General features: G+C 38.2%; 2 long non-coding RNA genes across 4 annotated transcripts in view; one reads left to right on the top strand and one right to left on the bottom strand.

Moving 5' to 3' along the window:
- The window catches only part of LOC144294975 (uncharacterized), a 46,082-nt gene extending 32,455 nt beyond the window's left edge, over positions 1 to 13,627 (bottom strand). Inside the window, exons 1-3 of one of the 3 annotated variants that reach the window (XR_013362313.1) lie at positions 13,520 to 13,627; positions 10,496 to 10,576; positions 9,761 to 9,821 (exon numbers count right to left, since the gene is read on the bottom strand). This is a non-coding gene — a long non-coding RNA (uncharacterized LOC144294975). The remainder of the gene's footprint in view (positions 1 to 9,760; positions 9,822 to 10,495; positions 10,577 to 13,519) is intronic. The other 2 variants (XR_013362311.1, XR_013362312.1) reach the window with 2 other exon arrangements.
- Positions 11,763 to 18,444, top strand: part of LOC144294976 (uncharacterized) — a 37,330-nt gene continuing 30,648 nt past the window's right edge. The window contains exons 1-2 of the long non-coding RNA XR_013362314.1: positions 11,763 to 12,241; positions 14,217 to 14,339. This is a non-coding gene — a long non-coding RNA (uncharacterized LOC144294976). The remainder of the gene's footprint in view (positions 12,242 to 14,216; positions 14,340 to 18,444) is intronic.

Here is an 18,444-nt window from a genome sequence, read left to right on the forward strand (position 1 = left end):
AAATAAACAAGTGGATAAGCAGCAAGGAGAATGAGCAGTAGACTCTAAGCTGAAAGACTTCAACTTCCTGGAAAGAAACCCAATAATTCAGACTTCAATGGTTCACTTTGTTCACTTGGTTGCAGATTCAGCACAAACATTACATTCTCACAATGTAATGAGGAAGAGCTCGTTTTTCTGCCTATCCAAGAAAAAGTGAAGTTGCAAGCTACCTTCATTATAAATCAAAATGCCTTTCTAACCCTAGTTGTTAATAACAAATGTATATTTCCCATTTCACCCTCATCTTTTTAGAATACACACATTAAGGGACTTTATAAAATATTCTGCTTTGCTCAAATTTATTTTCTTTTTTTTAATAATAAATTTATTTTTTATTGGTGTTCAATTTGCCAACATACAGAATAACACCCAGGGCTCATCCTGTCAAGTGCCCCCCTCAGTGCCCATCACCCATTCCAGAGGTCACTGAGCCTCTTATCTAAATACTTTTTGTGGGGTTTTTTAGATTTATTTTTTTTTTTTATGAGAGAGAAAATACAAGCACGGGGAGGGGCAAAAGGAGAGGGAAAGGAACAAGCAGACTCCCTGCTGACCATGGAGCCTGATGAAGGCCTCAATCCCAGGACCCCAAGATCACACACCTGAGCCAGTCAGACACTTAATCAACTGAGCCTCCCAATTGCCCCTAAATATGTTTTTTATAAGTTAGGAAATTTATATTATTAATAAACAGTCTAGAAATCTGACCCTTAAAGTGCCTCACAAATCATTATAATTTTTAAAATATAACATTAATTCAAAAAACATAGTCTTCATTTTTATTTTCCATCAACTCTGATACCAGTAATGGCATTCTTTTGGTTGCAGTAAAAGAATAGAGAAGAAAATCAAAATGGCAGCTGAAAATATTTGTAAGATAGTGTCATCTTATTTCAGAAGTTTACAGAAATGTTGACTGTGTTCTATTGGTTGATCTCGAAGCTTAACACAATTGATCCATCTTCTACCCAAAATTTATTAGAAGGAACATCCTTATTATCACCTATTCATCCTGACTGCCAGGGTTTTCCTGGAACTCAGAAAAAAATCAAAGAGCTTCCTCACCAAGAAAAGTATATGGAGGCCACCAAGCCCCAAGAGGTGTTGTGTGAAATGCATAAGTAGTTGAAGATATTGCCTCTATTCTCAAAGAGCTTAGAACCCTTTTATGGAGATATTCTAACACACATGAAAACTATGATAGAATAACTAAATGCCAAACTGAAAAAAGACAGACAGAAGTGCCATTAGGAGGAGAAATGTCATTTATTAATTTCCTTCTACTTGGTGTATGTTGCAAATACTATCTCATCTATCCTGCCAACAAAAAGGAAAGTATTATAACTATTTAATAATGGGGACGTGAGGGAAAGAAAAGTGAAGGAATTTCTCCAGGTGAACCAATAAAGAGTAGAACCAGAATTCATCCAAATTTGTCTGAGGATCCTATGCCTTTCTTTCTATATTACATTGTCAGGTTAGAGTAGAAAAGAAGCTGCTTCATGCCTCTTCAAGTTTCCCCTAACACTACTTATATGCTTCTTTATTTATAATAGTTACTAATAAGGAAGGTGTTGGTATATTGAATTCAGAATAAGCTTTGGAGTCAGAAAGATCTGATTTCAAAATCCCTACTCTGCCTCTGACTAGCTGAAATGATATAGGCATGTCACTTAACATCTAATAATACCTATCTAACAGCACTTATATGAGGAATAAATAAAATTCATTCATGCATTCAACAAATATTGATTATCTACTATATTCCAAGCATTATTCTGGATTTTGTTCACACAGTGAATAAAAGAGATAAAAATCCCTGCTACCTTGGTTCTTACACTGTCAGTAAAGGAGACAGATAAGTTAATAAATAGATGGTATAAATTTAAGCAGTGGTAAAACCTATGAAGGAAGATAAAGCAATGTAGGGGGTAAAGAGTACAATGAGTACCTTCATTAAGCAGGTAATGGGCTATTCACTGAATTGAATAACGTAGAAGCGAATATAAACCCATGACTGTCTGGTGGAAACAATGGTGGGTTGAAGATAACACATACAGATTGCACCACCTGAGAACCATGCCCAAGAGCTATAGACAAGTACTTTGGGACAAGAAAGGGGACAATAATCAATTCTTCCAGGAAGAGACAAGGTGATGACTTTTGGTGGTAATAATAAAAGGAAGAACTCAATAAAAGGAAAGACAAATGTAGCTACCACTTTGTGCCAGGCATTTTATTTTATTTTTTTAATAAATTTATTTTTTATTGGTGTTCAATTTGCCAACATATAGAATAACACCCAGTGCTCATCCCATCAAGTGCCCCCATCAGTGCTCGTCACCCAGTCACCACCCCCCGCCCACCTCCCTTTCTACCACTCCTAGTTCGTTTCCCAGAGTTAGGAGTCTCTCATGTTCTGTCTCCCTTTCTGATATTTCCCACTCATTTTTTCTCCCTTCCCCTTTATTCCCTTTCACTATTTTTTATATTCCCCAAACTAATGAGACCATATAATGTTTGTCCTTCTCCCATTGACTTATTTCACTCAGCATAATACCCTCCAGTTCCATCCACGTGGAAGCAAATGGTGGGTATTTGTCATTTCTAATAGCTGAGTAATATTCCATTGTATACATAAACCACAGTTTCTTTATCCATTCATCTTTCAATGGACACCGAGGCTCCTTCCACAGTTTGGCTATCGTGGCCATTGCTGCTAGAAACATCGGGGTGCAGGTGTCCCGGCGTTTCATTGCATTTGTATCTTTGGGGTAAATCCCCAACAGTGCAATTGCTGGGTCATAGGGCAGGTATATTTTTAACTGTTTGAGGAACCTCCACACAGTTTTCCAGAGTGGCTGCACCAGTTCACATTCCCACCAACAGTGTAAGAGGGTTCCCTTTTCTCCGCATCCCCTCCAACATTTGTGGTTTCCTGCCTTGTTAATTTGCCCCATTCTCACCGGTGTGAGGTGGTATCTCATTGTGGTTTTGATTTGTATTTCCCTGATGGCAAGTGATGCAGAGCATTTTCTCATATGCATGTTGGCCATGTCTATGTCTTCCTCTGTGAGATTTCTCTTCATGTCTTTTGCCCATTTCATGATTGGATTGTTTGTTTCTTTGGTGTTGAGTTTAAGAAGTTCTTTATAGATCTTGGAAACTAGCCCTTTATCTGATATGTCATTTGCAAATATCTTCTCCCATTCTGTAGGTTGTCTTTGAGTTTTGTTGACTGTATCCTTTGCTGTGCAGAAGCTTCTTATCTTGATGAAGTCCCAATAGTTCATTTTTGCTTTTGTTTCTTTTGCCTTCGTGGATGTATCTTGCAAGAAGTTACTATGGCCGAGTTCAAAAAGGGTGTTGCCTGTGTTCTTCTCTAGGATTTTGATGGAATCTTGTCTCACATTTAGATCTTTCATCCATTTTGAGTTTATCTTTGTGTATGGTGAAAGAGAGTGGTCTGGTTTCATTCTTCTGCATGTGGATGTCCAATTTTCCCAGCACCATTTATTGACATTTCTAATGGCTGAGTAATATTCCATTGTATACATAAACCACATCTTCTTTATCCATTCATCTTTCGATGGACACCGAGGCTCCTTCCACACTTTGGCTATTGTGGCCATTGCTGCTATAAACATCGGGGCACAGGTGTCCCAGGGTTCACTGCATCTGTATCTTTGGGGTAAATCCCCAGCAGTGCAATTGCTGGGTCATAGGGCAGATCTATTTTTAACTCTTTGAGGAACCTCCACACAGTTTTCCAGAGTGGCTGCACCAGTTCACATTCCCACCAACAGCTGTGCCAAGCATTTTAAATACACTACCCTATTTATCATCTCAATATATTAGAAGTATAGACGTTATTATTCCCATTTAACATATGAAGAGACTGAGACTCAGGTCAGGTGTCTTGCCAGTCATCCCACAGCCTGAAAATTAATATTCAAACCCAAGTGTCTGAAGAGTTTGATTATTCAAGATCATTTGGTTTTCCCTCCATAAATCAGTAGGTTCAGAAAAGTCTGTGCTGAAAGAACTGCCCTCAGAATCAGCCAATTTCTTTTTTTTTTAAGATTTTATTTATTTATTCATGAGAGAGAGGCAGAGACATAGGCAGAGGGAGAAGCAGGGTGGGGATCCATATAGGGAATCAGGCCCTGAGCCAAAAGCAGACGTTTAACTGCTGGGCCATCCAGGCATCCAGAATCAGTCAATTTCTATAAAAGCTCCTAGTATATACAGTAATCTCATGTCTGGCTTTCCAGAGCATTCTATTACTCTTCTCACTCATGGGAATTATGACACTCTGCAATTTTTTCCCAAGGCACTTTCCCACAACCTTCTAGATTAGCAGAGTGCTTTCAAATCCACAAAGTGTTTTCACACTCTTTAGAGTATTTGGTTTTTAATGGTAACTCTGCGAAGTAGGCTGGAATGTGTGTCATACCCATTTAACAAATAAGAGAAATTCATGCAGTTTAAGTAATTGTCTGATAACACCTAGCTGGTACGTGGGCTTCACAAAGCTTTAAATATAATCTTTGACTCTACATCAATTGCCTTTTCAACTACACTCTACCTACATAAAGGATAAAGAGGCCAGTTCAGGCAAAGGCAATTCCTAATGCTCCCCTTTATCTAAACAGAAAAAAAGAAAATTCAATACAAAAAAAAAAAAAAAAAAGAAATGAGACAGAGAAGGAAATGACTGTGCTGAGAGACCTCTCTATACTTCTTAAATTCTCCCTGGATCTTTCTGCTTGCTTTTCTAGAACCACTTATCTCATCACACCTAATAGGCATGGACTAGTTCTGATATCCTGAGTTTAGGAGAAGCACCACTTGGGCAGGAAGTCTATCCAACCTAGAATAAACCTAGAGGCAAGAGTTAAGTACAAATCTTTGTCTGTGAAAATCTTGGTACATATAGTTCAATTACTCCATACTAAACACTGTGCTGGGCTCTGGGAACAAAGATAAGATTCAGGGAGAGTCTCTGTCCCTGAGCAGACAACAGCAATTGAAGAAGAATAAGAAGCCCTCTACCAGTAATAATGAAAGGAAGAATGAGACAAAGGCTCCAAGGAAACACAATCCAATGTCTTCCAGCATTCAAAGCCTGGTTCACTCATTCTATGAAGTAGGACCAGAGAAAGCTTGATCTCTGGCTAAGAATTTAATATGGAGGGGCTTGATATGCACATCCACTCAGTACATATTAGTGGTTAAAAGTCTAGTTGGCAGGGGGTAAGAGGAGAAAGAGGGATGAATAAAACACATAAGATGTTTAGGGCAGTGAACCTATACTATAATAGTGGATATATGTCATCATAAATTTAACCAAACCTATAGAATGTACAACAACCTACCATAATCCAAGAATATACCCAACCATAAACTACAGATTTGGGGTGACAACCACATGTCAATGTAGGTTCATTAATTCTTAACAAATATACCTCACTGATGGAGAATGTTATAATGGAGGAGGTGATGGATGTTTGAGGGCAGGGAGTATATGGGAAATCTCTGTAACTTCTGCTCAATTTTGCTGTGAACCTAAAAGTGCTCTAAAAAATAAAGCCTGAAACAAAAGTCTAGTTGGCCGCAACTCTGCCACTTTATAATTATAAGACCATGAGAAAGTTACTTTAGCTCTTCTTGTCTCAATTTTTCACTCATAAATAGGCATAAAAATACACACTACATATAGATGTTCAGAAGACTAAATAAAAGTAAATGACATATTTCAGTAAAGTGCTTTAGCAGAGTGTCTGGCTATGTCAACCCTCAGTAAGAGAGCCTCTTTTTTTTTTAATATCATTCATACAATACTGAAGAACTGAAGAAACTAGTAGACCAGAAGGCTGAAGCATGAAGTCCAATGGGAAATAGAAGACTGAACAAGATGCCAATTGCTTCCCAAATAATTCTGTATGGAGAAGCATGGGAGCTATAAAAGCATATCATAGACTGAACTCACTGTCTCTCCTTCCAAACTTGTACTCCTTCCCACAGTCCTTATCTTGGTGAATGACACTGACTCCTCAGTCACTAAAAACAGAAAGCTAGAAGTCAACTCAGATTCTGCTCTTTCCTTACCTCCCAGTCACCAAGTCCTATAGAATCTACCCACTTCAAATCTTCCCTTTCTCTCAGTTCAGTCCATGAAAATGTGCCATTACTATCTACATTGGTTTCATTCTTCATCATCTCATCTGTGGACTAAGGCAGTGCTGGTCTATCTAGTTAACCTGACTTTCTCCAGGCCTCAGCCCCTCAAAGCCAGAATAATCTTTCTACAGCCACATCAAAACCAGATTAATCTTTCTACAGCATTAAATCTGATCACTTGTCTACCTTTTTAAAAATATTTCAATTGCTCACATTGTCTAGGACAAAGCCCAACCCTTTTACAGTGCTCCCTATTATGGTGCCCCTCCTCTATCCCCTTTCATGCAGCACAACTCTGGTGACCTCATGATTGGTCCCCAGATCCATCAGGCTATTTCATGCCTCTGTGCATTTGTTCATGCCATTTCTTCCACATTTCCCACAAAGTGGTTCTTGAAATACTCAGCCCCTAAGATGCTCTATGAAGTAAATGACCTTTTGTCTAACAAGTTTTAGGAAAACTACACCTTTTTATTCCTCCTGGAGGCTCTTTAGCCTCTGAGATGTCCTAAGTCAGGATAATGAAAGGAAGAATGAGACAAAGGCTCATTTAAATGGGATCTCCATTCCTATACATGAATGATTGTATGTATTAAATTTAGTCAATCCTTCATCTTGTTGGCTTCTGAGCCTGATAAATATTTAGCACTTTTATTTTCAGAAAATAATAGTGGATCTTTGGCTCTAATTTTATTAATTCTACCTGTCATAGAATTAGATGGATTTAGCAAAATCCAAGAAAAAGCATATCAGATTTGAGGCTTGCTAACCATAACAGTGTGTTCTTAAGATTGATGCATTAATAATTCTTTATATCATAGAAGCAGTGAAATGTGGAGAAATACTCGTTGCTAAGTATGAGCTCAAAATCTTTCTCCAAATTGGGAATTTACGTACTGTGTCATTTGTTTGAAATAATAACGTCATTAACTTCAATAAAACATTCAAACCCAAATCAAATTAGCTGTTACCTGTCACTGTTCTTTCCATCAACCATTTTATCTTTGAAGAGTGGTCAGGACTATAAGTGAGATTGCTAACATTAGCAAAACTTGGAGAAGCCAAACGCTGAACGTTATAAATGGATTTGTGTCCAAAACAAATTTCAAATATTGAGACTCTCCAATTCAGCCTAGTTTGCATAGTCTGCATATCTTATTGTGGTAGAGACTCAGAAAGAGCAAATGGTGAACAAAGAAGACACCCCTCAGTGTAGAAAAATGGAAACTTAGAATCAGGGAGACTTTAGATCAAAATTTAGTTGAATAGTATTTAAACCTAGCTTTCTTAATCTCTCTGAACTCTGTTTCCTCATCTGCAGAAAGGAAGGCAATAATAAAAACCCTACCATGTTATCTCAAGGTTTAAATAAGAAAATACAGAAAACATCTAGAATAGTACCTCTAACATACCATGACACAGTAGATAATAAATATTAGTTTTCTTCCCTCTTTCCTTTCTAATCTACTTACAATTCTCATTGATATTTGTCCAGATCTTCATTCTGTTGTCATAGACATCCTTATCTTTGTCCACAATACACTTAGTTTTGCTCAAGATCATAAACCAGGGATTGGCAAACCATATTACACAGACCAAATCTGGTTAACCACCTTGTTTTTATAAATAAAGCTTCATTTGGGCATAGCCTCATCTTTTGTTTAATCTATGGCTGGTTTCACACCACAGTGAGAGATTTGAGCAGTTGTGATACAGACATATGTATTAGTTGTCTGTTGCTGCTGTAACAAAACCAGCACAAACTTAGTGGCATAAAACAATGCATTTATTTTACAATCCCATAGTTTAGAAGCCCAGTACAGGTCTGATCAGACTGAAATCAAGGTATTGATAGGGCTGCATTCCTTCTGGATCCTCTAGGGGACATTCAATTTCCTTGTTTTCTTCAACTTCTAGAGACTGCCTGGACTCAGTGACTCATGGCCACCTTGCTCCATCTTCAAAGGCAGAAGAGCAGACTGAGGCCTCACATCTCACATAATATCACACTGATCTCTTATGCTTCTCTCTTCCACTTTAAGGATCTTTGTGATTACACTGGGCTCACTCAGAAAATGTGGAATACACCATTTGCTTCGACGTGGGTGGAACTGGAGGGTATTATGCTGAGTGAAATAAGTCAATCAGAGAAGGACAAACATTTTATGGTCTCATTCACTTGGGGAATATAAAAAATAGTGAAAGGGAATAAAGGGGAAAGGAGAAAAAATGAGTGGGAAATATCAGAAAGGGAGACAGAACATGAAGATTCCTAACTCTGGGAAACTAACTAGGGGTGGGGAAAGGGGAGGTGGCAGGGGGTGGGGGTGACTGGGTGACGGGCACTGAAGAGGGCACTTGATGGGATGAGTTAATTTCTCTGTGCCTGAGTTTCTTTATCTATTCAAATACTATCCATTTCATACGGTTGCTGTGAAGATTAAATGCATGTAATATACTTAGTGTAGTCTCTGGCATGCAGTAAATTCTTAATCTTAGTTGTAAATATAAGAAAGAGGTTCCAAGTAAAATTAGGAATATTGCTCTGTTCTTCAATTTACAGAGATATTTGAAGAGATGTCTCAGCAAGATCCAAGAATATAGCTAAGTTTTTTTCTTAAACCTGCTATCCTTAACTCACTACTGAAGATGCCAACCAATGTTGCCAATGGCAACAACCAATTTTTCCTCCTCCATGCTGCCTGAACTCTAGGCAGTAGCTGACTTCACCATGTCACCCATAGCTACTTACAATTAAAGGAACATTTGTATCACTTGATTGCACTGACTAGTATGTAAGGGACTGAGGCTTTTAGGGGGCAGCCCTCCTGTATATAGACATTCTAAACCAAAGCCATTAAAGAGGTCAGGTCAGGACCTAGAGACTTATATTTAGATCCAGAGGCCAGAGGAGCCCTTACTCTGGGCTCCAGGGGTTAGAAGGCCCTATGTATCACAAAAACCAAATCATAGTCCTTTTCCTTTTAATTCCACAAGAAAGATTTTTTCTTTAAGTTTTAGTAATCTATTACGCAAACAGGAATTATAAAAAAGGGTCATACAAGCCAAATCCTTTCTCCCTACCCCCAACCAACACCAGATGTGGGATTGAGAGTATATACAGAAGGAAGAGAAAATTGCCACCTCTTGTCTGAGAAACCAAAGTGATGTGTTGAGGAGAAACTGCCCCCTTCAGTCCCTAAGATCAGTCTCCAACCTGGGTTGCATCTAACTCAACACTGCCCAGGAATCTTGAGCTCTGGCCCAGATTCCATTCTGCCTTCTCCAGAGTTCTGAGGCTTAGGAGGGATAGGATCAGCCCAAAGCAGAATGTTCAAGTCTCATGAACATTACGTAGGCCTCAGACTATAGGGCCCTGGGTGGAAATACGTGCCAGGCTGTGGGCATAGCTTGATTTATACCTTTTAAAAATTTAGACATATGGTATGTAGGCCTCCATTTATCACCCTGCCCTGAATCTTGCAAATATTAGGGAGGATCTGTTCACATGTTATCTCCTTATTAGAGTGCCCACCTCTGAGTTCCCTTTCTTCACTGCACTGCTAGGGGTGGACTGTGAACGACCATAACTGTACCTGTGCAAAAAGGAAGAAGCAGTGACTGAGATCATGATGGCTTTCCAAGGCCAACATGAGGCAGCTTTGCTGACCCATGTACCTTTGTCATCAGCATCCTATTGCTTAATAGTAATCCATCTCCTCTTTATCAAGTGGATCAACAGAATAGAGCTGGTACCTTTGTTTTTAGCAAACTTATCAGAGGAAGTATGAATTCATGTCATCTGAAGAGGAGAGAATAAGTCAAATACTAAGAGGAAAATCCAACTTGATACAGGCATTCCACAAACATATGCTGAAAAATACAAACAGCTAAATTTCTATGACTAAAAACATGTCACTTTCTTCCTCTTCAAAAGTGAGTTTGAAAAGAAGTACCAAAGGATACACATATACAAAGCATAAAAGCAAATATTTATCCACTTACTGAAGGTCGGGAGTGGGGGAAATAGGGGGAACAAAAATCAATATGTTTAAAATAAAAAGCCACCTTGGGCTTTTAGGTAGGTCTTGAGCTATCAATGAATTAATTTCTTGATCAATGCAGCAGGAGCTAGGCAGCTTATCTGAAGGAAATCGGCCCTTAAGAAGCTCATCTCTGCAAAAGGTTCCTGCTGACAGAAGGTTAATAACCCTTCTATCTGCAGCTACCTCAGTAGATTCAGGAAGGGAAACAGAGTAGAACCACATACCTAAGGATGTCACAGAAATTGACATCCAGAAGATTCCAGACAGAAATTAAAACAGTTCAATCCTTGGTCCTATTGGTGTATCTGCTAACAAAGATAGAGCACTTGTAGGAAGGAATGGAAATTTGACAATTATTTTTCAAAATAGTTTCACACTATTGAGGTGCATTTAATAGTCCAGTTAGAAAGTTTTAAAAAGATTATTTTGAATTATATAATCTATTTTGTTTTGGTTTTGTTCAACTCAGCAAATGTCTTTTGAATACCACTCAAGTGTCCACTTAAGGTGCTAGATGTTGTGGTTTCAAACATGAAAAACACAAGCCCCTTTATACAAGGAATTCATTGTTGAATAGGAAGTGAAACAGACAAGTTCACTGATAATTAGAGAAAAACTACTGTACCCTAAAGTAAGGTAATCTGACCTCGTCTGGGTTCTTGTCATACAAATAGAAACCAATCCAGGATTGAGTTCAATATTTCTTGTCTGAAAGGATAAACTAGGCATACTCCCCCCAATCTCACATCCACAGTTTTTATCAAAAGAGAAGAAAAAAATTTAATCAGATCCAGCAAATCCTCATCCCTCTCTTTTAAGATACCAAAGAGAACTTCCATTAGCTACAAGTAAGGAGGGGCAAGAAGAGCCAAGAGATTCTCAGTCCAGTAACTAGAGAGTCTATATTTCATAAGATCAAGGACAAAATACTTCTGACAGGAGAAACAGCCTTTCTTCAGTATGGGACTGTACTACATAATCTCTGGGGGAAAAATAAGGTTTAAATTATAAGGGTAAGCTTACTTCAAGATGACATGGTAAAGAGAATTAGTTCAAGGTTTTCAGTGGTTGAAAGACTAAGGGGGACCCATATTATCCTTATTCGGAGGACCAGATTTCATCTCTCTCTGGATCCCTTTCTGGACCACAGGCAATGATATGTATCTAGCTGTAGTCTGTGGTGTTGCTCAAATTTGTAAGCTACAAGAAAATATAAATTTGCAAGATCCAAAGTATTATACCTTATCCTCTGTATGGGATAAGCAGTGTTTTCTGAATGAGGAGGGTATGGCTACAAGCTTGAAAAACTTGAGAAGTGGCTTTGTAAGAAAAAAAACCCGAGACTAGAGTTAATTCAGGGCTATCCAATGGGAACATGTTCACCCACCGAGGCTCACATCCAGCAGAAGGAATGCTTCATTATCTGGAATTCCAGGCTTTATCCTCCCTTCACTGTGATGCATTTTGAGATCTACTTAACCCTTTACTAAGAAAACTTACATGAGTGCCTTGAACACACTGTTTGCTTGAGATGATGAAGATAAATAGGACCCAAACCTTCTCTCATTGTCTTGAGAGGTTGCTGGATCAGGAACTTGAGGGGCATTAAGCTTTTTGGTTTTTTGTTTTGTTAATTTTGTTTTTATTATTTTTAAAGATTTTATTATTTATTCATGAGAGACACACAGAGAGAGAGGCAGTGACACAGGCAGAGGGAGAAGCAGGCTCCCTGCAGGGAACCCAAGTTGGACTCCATCCCGAGCCTCCAGGATCACAACCTGGGCTGAAGGTGGTGCTAAACCACTGAGCCTCTGGGGCTGCCAGCATTAAGCTTTTTGATTAAGTTAGGGACAGGTATCATTTGAGTCATTACAGCAGCAGAGAGACCTGGGTAGAATGGAAAATCCTCAAGATGCCCAAGGCAGAAACAGCCAAAGTTATCTGAAGAATACCTCTTCACAACTTAAAAGGTGAGGAAGTCACCCATTCACCCCCACCCCCTGCCCACCTCCCTTTCCATTATCCCTGTTCATTTCCCAGAATCAGGAGTCTCTCATGCTCTGTCATCCTCACTGATATTTTCACTAGCTTTCTCCCCATTATTCCCTTTCACTACTTTTTATATTCCCCAAATGAATGAGACCATATAATGTTTCTCCTTCTCCAATTGACTTATTTCACTCAGCATTATACCCTCCAGGTCCATCCACGTCAAAGCAAATGGTGGGTATTTGTCATTTCTATGGCTGAGGAATATTCCATTGTATACATAAACCACATCTTCTTTATCCATTCATCTTTCGATGGACACCGAGGCTCCTTCCACAATTTGGCTATTGTGGACATTGCTGCTAGAAACATCGGGGTGCAGGTGTCCTGGCGTTTCACTGCATCTGTATCTTTGGGGTAAATCCCCAGCAGTGCAATTGCTGGGTCATAGGGCAGATCTATTTTTAACTCTTTGAGGAACCTCCACACAGTTTTCCAGAGTGGCTGCACTGGCTCCCATTCCCACCAACAGTGCAGGAGGGTTCCCTTTTCTCCGCATCCTCTCCAACATTTGTGGTTTCCTGTCTTGTTAATTTTCCCCATTCTCACTGGTGTGAGGTGGTATCTCATTGTGGTTTTGATTTGTATTTCCCTGATGGCAAGTGATGCAGAGCATTTTCTCATGTGCGTGTTGGCCATGTCTATGTCTTCCTCTGAAATTTCTGTTCATGTCTGGGTGATATGCTATATGTTGGCAAATTGAACTCCAATTAAAAAAAAATGGTGAGGAAGTCTTGACTCACCAGCACTACATTTAGATTTATGCAAAAGTATAAATTTAACAAACACTAACAAAAATCATTTTTCACACTCCAGTTACCCAAAGTTACTGGATCTTATACTGACAAGATAGTCCATGTTGTGATGAGCACTGGATATTGTATATAAGTGTTGAATCACTAAATTCCATAACTGCAACTAAATTATACTATATGTTAAGTAGAATTTAAATAAAAACTGTTAAAAAAGATAACCCTATCCATGAACAACCTGGGTTTGATCTCAGTAAATCAGGTCATAATCAGAAATAAACTGGGAACTAGTCAGTTATCTGAATTTATCTGTTGAACACCTTCAAGACTCAGTCGATGCATCACCATCTTATGAGATCTTCCCATTTCATCCCAAGCTAGGATTTATAGGCCAGTTTGTCTGTTCCCAAAGCATCTTATAACATTCTTAATTATAAAATACTTCACATTGCTGTGTGACTATTTTCTGGTCTTCCTTGAACTCAGAGTTTGATCTCTTTCAGGAAATGATCTTGCTCTTCCTGTATCACTAGCATAGTGGTTAATGAAACTTCTGAGGACCTTGAGTGGTCATCAATAGGTTACCATAGGTAACAAGAATCACTGTTTTGTTCACAAATTCCTTTTCTGACTAACAATATTCCACAGGGATGCTGCTAGCCCCTGTTACTTCCCAAGATCCACAGCTAGTCCCAAATAAGATCCCTCACAGCTAATCCACAACAAATGTTTGCACTTGCTCTCCACCCCTAGAAAGGATGTACCTAAGCTTACTGATCCATTTTTAGCATTTGGCAGGTCCTATGGCATCTCATCTCAGAGAGTTTAAACTGTGAGCTCCTTGAGGACAAAAATTTGCTTTTTATCTCTCCTTCCTGAGACTCTAACAAATGGTGGGCATTCAATAAACATTTGTTGGCTAAATAGCACACTTGCTGATGTTCTTGCTTATTTTTAGTTACAGCTCTACATTTCTATAGAACATACTACTTCAGGAAGGTAAAATAACATGTTTATACAGGCAGTAAGCCACAGGGTAGGAATAAAATCTTATGTCTACCTGAGCCATAGATCATGCTCCTGCAGCTGCACCAAACCGCTCTTCATACAACTCTTAGATTAACCAGATCCTTTCACATTTCAGCACAAAGGAATAATTGAAAAGTTGGAATTTCAAGCAAAAGACAGTTAATGAAGAAGAAACATTTGGTTACAAGGACTTTCCCTGGAACTTCTCCCATAACAGCAAGCTTTACTACATTCCATGGTGAGCTAACTATATTCTGGAGATCACAATGAATATTCTTCTCATCAATCTATTTAATACTCATAGAAAAGAGACTGGTTCTAGTATTCCTCTTTTATGGATATGGAAACTAAAGTTAAGAGAGGTAGATTGCCAAAGGCACAGGTTTTGACAGCTGATACAACTATGACTGAAAACCAGGTCTCTCAAGCTCTTTACAGTCTAAGTACATAACTAATTCACTTCTCTAAAATAAGTACAAAGTTTCACATTATTATGATCTACTCCAATGATCAGTGAGAATCAATCATTAAATGCACAAATAATCTTCAATTGGGAGGAATGATAAATGCACATTAAAGAGATTTAAAGTGCTAGATTTGTCCTAACTAGTAAAATGCCAACAAACTCACTAGGCACAGTAACAAATGAACTACTTAGAGTTTAAAAGATGTCCCAGGTCAGGGAGGTACAAAGTGAAATTTGCATTTCAAAAACATTGCTCTAAATGTTGCATAGAAAATGACTTAGAAAGGGGCGAGAATTAATATAGCTAGTCCAGGTGGAAAGCCATTGCCATAATGCCTGTAAGAGTTGGCAACACCCTTAACTAGGGCATTAAGTTTGGTATTTTCTCTATATTAACAGTCCATCCTTGCCCTCTACTAGGAGGTACAAATGTTTTCTCTTTCCAATACTTTCTTGAAGAAAAAAAAAAAAAAACTAAAGGAATAGATCATTCAAGATTCTAGCATCTAGGAGTGTTCTGGACTCTGTTTAGAGAGAAGCTTCCCAAATAATCAAATGTGATAGCACAGAAACAGAGAAGAAACAGAGAAGAAAAGTTTCTGGGGAGGTCTTAACAGATTAGTGGAAGACAAGCAGAAGTTATCTGTGGCACAAATATGCTACACAGGGAGTTAAATCGGAGAAACATGAAAAAGACTGTAGACAGTATAATACAAAAAAAAAAAAAAATAGGAGGCCCTGCCAATAATGTGTGTGAGAACAAAAATAATACAACCATCCACCTGGGAACAACTCAGAGTCATTGACAATGAAGCTGGACAAGTGAAAACAAAGTTAATGAGCAGAAGAAAAAATAAGGTACTTCTAGTTCTGTTTTTCAATTAATAGCTAAGGAGCAGTAGCCATTAGTCCCATTCATCTATGTCAAGCATTTTCCCCATAAAATACTGTAGGAATAGTTCAGAGGAATTCTAGTCTTAAGTTTTTTTTAATTGAACTCAAGAATTTATTAAGAAACCATTCTGTGCTAGGAAATATGGATGCAAATGAGTAAAATGTGGTTCTGACCCTCCAAGCATTCACAATGTAAAAAGAAAGCCGGGATATAAACTGTTAATTATGATGAAAACAGCTATAATTTTTTCAAGCAGCTAATATATGTCAGACAATGTGCCAGGTGCTTCCATATATTATTAACTTACTTAATTCTTAAGCAACTCTGAGAGGCAGGTATAATTACTCCCATTTTTATGACTGAGAAAGTTTAGACTCAAAAAGATTATATAGATTTCCCAACATCATACATTCAGACGACAAGAAAGTCTCCTTTACTATGAGGCTCATATTCTTCCCATTCCATCATATAATCTTTCCAGAAGTATAGGCTATAGGTTAGGGAGTGAAATAGACTACACACAGGAGCAAGACACACAGTGATATCCTGAGGAAGTCTGGGACACCAGCTACATAGGCAAAAAAAAAAAAAAAAGGGTTTCAAGGTGGGTCCTACAGAGAATGGATGTCAAGTGGTCAAAAACTGAAAGAAGATGAAGTCATGGTATAAGGACTGACAAAAATCAAAACTAAAGATCAAATTCTGTCCCCGGGCAACCAAGACTGATAAACAAAGCAAAAAGGGGAAGTATCAGCAGATAGTGAGAATGGAGCAGAAAGACAAACCCCTGAATGTCTTCTATGCATAGATTCTGTACTTGAAAAATGGAGGCACCACACCCTAATGGGATTGTTGTAGGACTCAACCAAATTAATGAGTGTAAACAAACAGGAGAGATGAGGAAGAAGACAGGGTAAAAGGTTCAAAATATGAGAAACACTGTCTACCACTGCCAGCTTTGAAGATGGAGGAAGTGAGCTACAAACCAAGGAATACAGGCAGCCTCTAAAACTGTAGAACCCTTGGCCAGCAGCCAGCAAGGAAATGGAGACCGCAGTCCTACAGGTGCATGGAACTGATTCTAGCAGCACTCTGAATGAGCTTGGAAGCAGATTCATCTTCAGAGCCTCCAAAAAGGAGTGAAGTCATGCCACACCTAAATTGTGGCCTTGGGGAATACTAAGCAGAGAAGAAACTGAGCCCCATTGTGCCTGAACTTCTGACCTACAGAAACTGAGAGAACAAATTTGTATTCTTTTAAGTTGCTATATCTGTGGTTGTTTGTTACAGCATCAATAGAAAACCACTTTGACGGGATGAGCACTGGATATTATACTATATGTTGGCAAATCGAACTCCAATAAAAAAATATACAAAAAAAAAAGAAAACCAATGAACCAATGCACACTTGTTGATTATTATTATTTACCCACCTATTTAACTCTTTATCTAGATGATGTCTTGTAATCACTTTTACCCCTATTTTTTTCTTTTTTTACTTAAATTGAAGTTAGTTCATACATAGTGTATTATTAGTTTCAGGGGTAGAATCTGGTGATTCATCAGTAACACACAGTGCTCATTACGAGTAGTGCCCTCCTTAATTTCCATTACCCAGTTACCCCATTCCCTCACCCATCTCCCCTCCAGCATACCTCAGTTTGTTTTCTTTATTTAAGAGTGTCTTATGGTTTGCCTCTCTCTCCATTTTAAATCTTATTTCTTATTTTATTTTCCTTCCCTTCCCCTATGTTCATCAGTTTTGTTTCTAAAATTCCACATATGGGTGAAATCATATGACATTTGTCTTTCTCTGACTTGTTTTGCTTAGCATCATACTCTCTAGCTCCAACCATGTCATTGTAAATGGCAGATTTCATTCTTTTTAATGGCTGAGTAATATTCAGGTGTCTGTCAACAGATGAATGGATGAAGAAGATGTGGCACAGACATACAATGGAATATTTCTCACTCATATTTTTTCCCTAATCAATTATAACTTGAAGAGTCCAAAAACTAGCCCCCAAAGACATTCCAACTTTAATCTGCCATTTTGTACAAACATAAGTCTAGACACAAACATGGAATTTGTAAAGCTGATTCTTTACATTGGTAAATAGGTGAGCACTGAACACTAGAATTGCAAATAATCACTTTTATTTTAAAATACTAATAAGAATTATTTATGCTTTCAAAAAGTTAAATTAAAAATTCCACCTTTCTTAAGAATACACTTATCTTGATGACCACTGGGTGATGTATGGAACTGCTGAATCACTATATTGTATACCTGAAACTAATATAACCCTGTATGTTAACTGCACTGGAATAAAAAAAAATTTTTAAATCCACCTTTACTTAAACAATTTTGATTAATACACCCAAATATTGTTCAACATCGATATACAGCTCTTGTGAATATCATGCTGATTCATGGAAACTACATATTAAAACACAAAGAAAAATATTTCCTGATGGATGCTGGGCAATGCTAGAATACTAATGGGATGTTAGGCAAAAATCTATTGCACTCATGTTACCTAAGAGAAGAGATTCAACAAGATAATAATTTTGCCTCCTCTCTTTTTCTAAAGCTTCTGTTACTCAAATCCTCACTGTATTCAAAAGTATCCATCTCTAACATGAATAGGTAAACCCACAAAACTTCAAGTATTTAGACACAGTTGTCTTCATTCTAAGAGCACAGGGCAGGAGATATGAAAAAGCATTTTCCTGGGGCCTGAATGGTGGTACTTATGTGAGTTAATGTTTGGGATGTGGGTCACTATATGCCAGTGCTAAGCATCAGATTCTAAGTGAGAGAGATATCCATATGCTCTTAAGTAAGTTTTATGTTGGTGTGTTTTTCATCTGTAGGGCCTAATAAAGCACAGGGCTCAGGGTGCCTGAGTGGCTAATCAGTTGAACATCTGCATTCTGCTCAGGTCATGATCCTGTGGTCGTGGGATCGAGCCCCACATA

The sequence above is a fragment of the Canis aureus genome, chromosome 23 (assembly GCF_053574225.1).
Source record: "Canis aureus isolate CA01 chromosome 23, VMU_Caureus_v.1.0, whole genome shotgun sequence".
Taxonomy (NCBI): Eukaryota; Metazoa; Chordata; class Mammalia; order Carnivora; family Canidae; genus Canis; species Canis aureus.